This window comes from Oncorhynchus masou, chromosome 31 (assembly GCF_036934945.1).
Source record: "Oncorhynchus masou masou isolate Uvic2021 chromosome 31, UVic_Omas_1.1, whole genome shotgun sequence".
NCBI lineage: Eukaryota > Metazoa > Chordata > Actinopteri > Salmoniformes > Salmonidae > Oncorhynchus > Oncorhynchus masou.
The window spans coordinates 57,826,298-57,833,491 of NC_088242.1; positions in this window are offsets into that span (position 1 = coordinate 57,826,298).

A 7,194-nucleotide genomic window follows, 5' to 3' on the forward strand; every position below is an offset into this window, starting at 1 on the left:
ATTACTGTGAATCTTTCTGGGTAAGTCTCTGAGAGCTTTGCACAACTGGATTGTACAATATTTGCACATTCTTTAAAAATGTCTTAAAACTCCGTCAAGTTGGTAGTTTTAACATTGCTAAACAGCCATTATTAAGTCCTGCCATAAATTTTCAAGCCAATTGAAGCCAAAAACTTTAACTAGGCCACTCAGGAACATTCAATGTCATCTTGTTAAGCAACTCCAAGGTACAGTATATTTGGCCCTGTGTTTTAGGTTTTTGTCCTGCTGGACGGTGAATTTGTCTCCCAATGTCTATTGGAAAGGCGAGTGAACCAGATTTTCCTCTAGGATTTTGCCTGGGCTTAGCTCTATTCCGTTTCTTTCTAACCCCCAAAAAACTCCCTAGTCCTTGCCAATGATAAGCATACCCATAACATGATTCAGCCACCACCATGCTTGAAAACACGAAAAGTGGTACTCAGTGACGTGTTGGATTTTCAACAAACATAACGCTTTGTATCAAGGATAAAGTCCATTTCTTTTTCTATTTTGTTAGTTCGACTTCAGTGCCTTATTGCAAACAGGATGCATGTTTTGGAATATTTTTATTCAGAACAGGCTTCCTTCTTTTCACTCTGTCATTAGGTTAGTATTGTGGAATAACTACAAAGTTGTTGATCGGCTGAGCCGTTGTTACTCCTAGACATTTGCACTTCACAATAACTGCACTTATTGTTGACCGGGGAAGCTCTAGCAGGGCAAAAATATGAGTCACTGACTTGTTGGAATCCTATGAAGATGCCACGTTGGAAGTCCCTGAGCTCTTCAGTAACGCCTACTGTCTACTGCCAATGTTTGTCTATGGAGATTGCATTGCTGTGTAAGATTTTATAAACCTGTCAGCAACAGGTGTGGCTGAAATAGCCAAATTCACTCATTTGAAGGGGTGTCCACATACGTTTGTATAAATTGTGTAGGTGCCCGTTGCGAGGCATTAGATAACCTCCCTGGTCTTTGGTTGAATCTGATTGAGAATCACTGCTCGACTGAGGGACCGTACAGACACGGCAATTGGTACAGAGATGAGGTAGTCATTCAAAAATTATGTTAAAAACTATTGCACACACAGTGAGTGAGTCCATGCAACTTATGTCACTTTTTAAGAACATTTTTACTAAAATAAACACAACATTGTCAACGATTTTACTGAGTTAGTGTAAATGAATTAATTATGCCCTAATCGACACTACCAGTCATGTTTGGACACCTTATCATTCAAGGGTTTGTATTTAATTTTACTATTTTCTACACTGTAGAATAATAATGAAGACATCAAAACTATGAAATAGCACATATGGAACCCAAAAAGTGTTAAACAAATCAAAAAATATATATATTTGAGATTCTTCAAAGTAGCCGCCCTTTGCCTTGATGACCGATTTGCACTCTTCGCATTCTCTCAACCAGCTTCATGAGGTAGTCACCTGGAATGCTTTTCCAACAGTCTTGAAGGAGTTCCCACATATGCTGAGCACTTCTTGGTTAAATTGCCCATACACAGCCTGGAGGTGTATTGGGTCATTGTCCTGTTGAAAAACAAATGATAGTCCCACTAAGCACAAACCAGATGAGATGGGATGACGTATCACTGCAGAATTCTGTGGTAGCCATGCTGGTTACGTGTGCATTGAATTCTAAATAAATCACTGACAGTGTCACCAGCAAAGCACCATCACACAACATCCCTGCTTCAAGGTGGGAACCACACATGCAGAGATCATCCTTTTACCTACTCTGGGGCCCCACAAAGACACGGCAATTGAAATCAATAATGTCAAATTTGGACTCATCAGACCAAAGGACAGATTCCCACCGGTCTAATGTACATTGCTCGTGTTTCTTGGCTCAAGCAAGTCTCTGCATCTTATTGGTGTCCTTTAGTAGTGGCTTCTTTGACCATGAAGGCCTGATTCCTGCAGTCTCCTCTGAACAGTTGATGTTGAGATGTGTCTGTTACTTGAACTCTGAAGCATTTATTTGGGCTGCAATCTGAGGTTGAGTTAACTCTAATGAATTTAGCAGAGGTAACTCTGGGTCTTCCTTTCCTGTGGCGGTCCTCATGAGAGCCAGCTTTATCATAGCGCTTGATGGTTGTTGCGACTGCACTTTCAAAGTTCTTGACATTTTCCGGATTGACTGACCTTCATGTTTTAAAGTGATGATGGACTGTCATTTCTCTTTGCTTATTTTAGTTGTTCTTGCCATAATATAGACTTAGTCTTTTACCAAATAGGGCTATCTTCTGTATACCACCCCTACCTTGTCACAACACAACTGATTGGCTCAAACACATACAGGCACACCTGTTAATTGAAATGCATTCCAGGTGACTACCACATGAAGCTGGTTAAGAGAATGCCAAGAGTGTGCAAAGCTGTCATCAAGGAAAATGGTGGCTACTTTGAAGAATCTAAAATGAAAAAAATATTTAGATTTGTTTAACATGTTTTTGGATACTACATGATCCCATATGTGTTATTTCATAGTTTTGATGCCTTCACTCTGGTTTTACAATGTAAAAACAAAGATACCCGTGAATGAGTCGGTGTCCAAACTTTTGAGTGGTACTATATATACAGTGCCTTGCGAAAGTATTCGGCCCCCTTGAACTTTGCGACCTTTTGCCACATTTCAGGCTTCAAACATAAAGATATAAAACTATTTTTTTGTGAAGAATCAACAAGTGGGACACAATCATGAAGTGGAACGACATTTATTGGATATTTCAAACTTTTTTAACAAATCAAAAACTGAAAAATTGGGCGTGCAAAATTATTCAGCCCCTTTACTTTCAGTGCAGCAAACTCTCTCCAGAAGTTCAGTGAGGATCTCTGAATGATCCAATGTTGACCTAAATGACTAATGATGATAAATACAATCCACCTGCGTGTAATCAAGTCTCCGTATAAATGCACCTGCACTGTGATAGTCTCAGAGGTCCGTTAAAAGCGCATGGATGGAGCCAAATACAGGACCATTCTGGAAGAAAACCTGATGGAGTCTGCAAAAGACCTGAGACTGGGACGGAGATTTGTCTTCCAACAAGACAATGATCCAAAACATAAAGCAAAATCTACAATGGAATGGTTAAAAAAATAAACATATCCAGGTGTTAGAATGGCCAAGTCAAAGTCCAGACCTGAATGCAATCGAGAATCTGTGGAAAGAACTGAAAACTGCTGTTCACAAATGCTCTCCATCCAACCTCACTGAGCTCGAGCTGTTTTGCAAGGAGGAATGGGAAAAAATTTCAGTCTCTCGATGTGCAAAACTGATAGAGACATACCCCAAGCGACTTACAGCTGTAATCGCAGCAAAAGGTGGCGCTACAAAGTATTAACTTAAGGGGGCTGAATAATTTTGCACGCCCAATTTTTCAGTTTTTGATTTGTTAAAAAAGTTTGAAATATCCAATAAATGTCGTTCCACTTCATGATTGTGTCCCACTTGTTGTTGATTCTTCACAAAAAAATACAGTTTTATATCTTTATGTTTGAAGCCTGAAATGTGGCAAAAGGTCGCAAAGTTCAAGGGGGCCGAATACTTTCGCAAGGCACTGTATATAGCCCATTGGGGATATGCAACAGTGAGATAAATATATTTTCGACCCCCTTTTTTGATCTTGTCCCCTCGCTGCAACTCCCCAATGGGCTCGGGAGGCAAAGGTCGAGTTATGTGTCCTCCAAAACACGACCGGCCAATTCACGCCTCTTAACACCCGAGCGCTTAACCCGGAAGCCAACCGCACCAATGTGTTGGAGGAAACACCGTTCAACTGACGACCAAGGTCATCCTGCAGGTGCTAGAGCGCGATGAGCCAAGCTGGGCCAATTGTGCGCTGCCCTATGGAACTCCCGATCACAGCCAGTCATGACACAGCCCGGGAACAAACCCAGGTCTGTAGTGACACCTATAGCACTGCGATGCAGTATCTTAGACCACTGTGCCACACAAGAGGCCTGTGTTTATATTTTTGGTCAGTATATTTAGGCTTGTCATAACAAAGGGGATGAATACTTATTGATTCAAGACATTTCAGCTTTTCATTTTTAATGAATTGGTAAAAATGTCTAAACATAATTCCACTTTAGCCTTGTGGGTTATTGTGTGTTGGCCAGTGACAAAAAGGCTAAATTTATTCAATTTTAAATTCAGGCTGTAGCACAACAAAATGTGGACAAAGTCAAGGGTTGTGAATACTTTCCGACGCCACTGTATCATTGTAAGCATAGATTCACAGATAGACGGGCTATATCTAAACAATAGTTGTAGTTGGTGCTTTCAAAGTTGGTTATATTATATATCATTTAAAATGTAATTTCATGACCTTTCAAAAACACTCGTCAAACAAAGATTAAAATGTATCAAGGTTTCATTTTTTTAATACAATTTATACAGGTAAATATTTGTACCCTAGAGGTCAAACGTCAAGGTTAATTTTTACCTGAACATTCCAAAAATGTGTCTGATAGCTGTGAATTAAGCTTTCCAGTGATATATGATAAAAGCGTATACGTGAGCAATAACTTGTTGTATACTGACATAGTTTGTCACAGAGTAAAATCCCTATGGGGAAAATGAATGGGATGGAGGATGAAAGAAAGAGTGATAATACAGAGAAAGCTGCCATTTCTACACTGCTATCACAAATTTACCAACTCTACGGACCTAGACCTTCAAGAAAATCACTATGAGACATCTTCGGCCCAAGTGAGCCCGACAGCCCCTCTGGCTCATGGACTAATAGATGCCTTACTGGTCAAAGACAGCTCTGCAGGAGCATTGCTCCTATGTGTCCTTTGTGCTGTATGGCAACCAAGACCATGGATACATCTATGTCTATGTAAGGGAAGGGAAAGTCATAAAGCAGACTGGAACAGGTAGTAGGCAGCATGGACATCAGTGTTCATTTACTCTGTTCACCTGTCTCTCCAACTGAGGAATGCAATGACAGGTCACCCTTAACCCACACTCAGCCAATTGCTCTCGCAGCATGGAAATGATAACTAAGTACAGAGCATGCTACTGTCGGCAAGGTGTGCGAGTTCATCAATAAGTTGAGGTACTACATGTTGCGCGAGCAGGAACCGTTGCAACCCCCATCATGCGACACTAGCCATATGCCAGTGAAAATAAATGACTTTGTGCCTTCCAGGTCCCATTATCTCATTCCAAATCAAATGGGCCACAGATGTTTTCAGGGAAAGAGATATCGCACTTATTTTTGTCATGTTGTCAGAGTGGCCAATCAATAAATTCTAAATTGCAGTACCCATTGCTCAAGTTTACTCCGTGTCAAGTCCTTCACTCGAAGGAGTCGTGTTAGCATCGACGAGTCATTTCCCACAGAGATGTCACTTGAGAGGGAGCATTACTGAGAGGGAGCAAAGAGCTAGTGTCTGCGGGGGGAAAAAAGAGACTAAAAAAATAACTTTCCATAAAAGCCCCTCTGATCTGCTTTTCTTTTCTTTCAGATGGTTGGGGTTTATTTTTGGTCTCAATGTTTCTACTAGATATTTCCTTTGTACTTTATAGAATGATTGGGATCCAGAGTTTGGATCTCTGTGAGCTGAGGTTTTCTTGTTCTGCCTACTCTGTACATCCCCCTGGTATGTCTTTGTTTGACAAAGGGAAGGAAGTGCTGCATTACATGGTGGAGGCTAGTTCATAGCCAGCTTTGGCTCTACTCTGACCCACAGGCAGTGGATGGACTGACAGTGACAAGCTAAGGAGGAAGGTATGCTGTAAGCCACAGAAGGGGGATGAAAGCAGATCATAGGACGAAGAAGTCAGTTTGGCATGAGGCTTGTAAGAAGTGACTTAAAAGGTGACTAAGTCAGTTTTACAGATATATTGCTATGATCATAATAAGATCTATCATAGCTAATGTGGAGCTGACCATTGTGTGAAGTGCCCTTAAACATGTTTGCCATGTAAGTAAATTATAGTTTTCAGTACACCTTGTAGTTTCCTGAAGTCATTCAAGGTAAAGCATCTGTTCCAAAAGCTTTAAAAAATCATTCAAGAATAAAATACCCTTTGGCTGACCTCATATACAAAAGCTTTTCTCTCTGCAATGCAAAGGAACTGTCTAGAACAAAAAGTCTATAGATGGATTTCAGCACTAGTTGCTTTCAAGGGGACATTTTCCCATTACTACAATACAAAAGCCGGCTGTGACATGTCTGCTTTCATTTAAGTTTCTCTGTGAAGTATAATGCACTGAATGCTTTGGCTGCAGCAAATAGTTGTTTTATAGAGTAAATACATTGGTATACAGATGACTTACAGTGGGGCAAAAAAGTATTTAGTCAGCCACCAATTGTGCAAGTTCTCTCACTTACAAAGATGAGAGAGGCCTGTAATTTTCATCATAGGTACACTTCAACTATGACAGACAAAATTAGAAAAAAAATCCAGAAAATCACATTGTAGGATTTTTAATGTATTTATTTGCAAATTATGGTGGAAAATAAGTATTTGGTCAATAACAAAAGTTTAGCTCAATACTTTGTTATATACCCTTTGTTGGCAATGACAGAGGTCAGTTGTTTTCAGTAAGTCTTCACAAGGTTTTCACACACTGTTGCTGGTATTTTGGCCCATTCCTCCATGCAGATCTCCTCTAGAGCAGAGATGTTTTGGGGCTGTTGCTGGGCAACACAGACTTTCAACTCCCTCCAAAGATTTTCTATGGGGTTGAGATCTGGAGACTGGCTAGGCCACTCCAGGACCTTGAAATGCTTCTTACGAAGCCACTCCTTCGTTGCCCAGGCGGTGTGTTTGGGATCATTGTCATGCTGAAAGACCCAGCCACGTTTCATCTTCAATGCCCTTGCTGAGGGAAAGAGGTTTTCACTCAAAATCTCACGATACATGGCCCCATTCATCCTTTCCTTCACACGGATCAGTCATCCTGGTCCCTTTGCAGAAAAACAGCCCCAAAGCATGATGTTTCCACCCCCATGCTTCACAGTAGGTATGGTGTTCTTTGTCCTCCAAACACGACGAGTTGAGTTTTTACCAAAAAGTTATATTTTGGTTTCATCTGACATTCTCCCAATCTTCTTGTGGATCATCTAGGTCCCCCGTGTGGTTAGGTACCCCCGTGTGGTACCTATGATGAAAATTACAGGCCTCTCATCTTTTTAG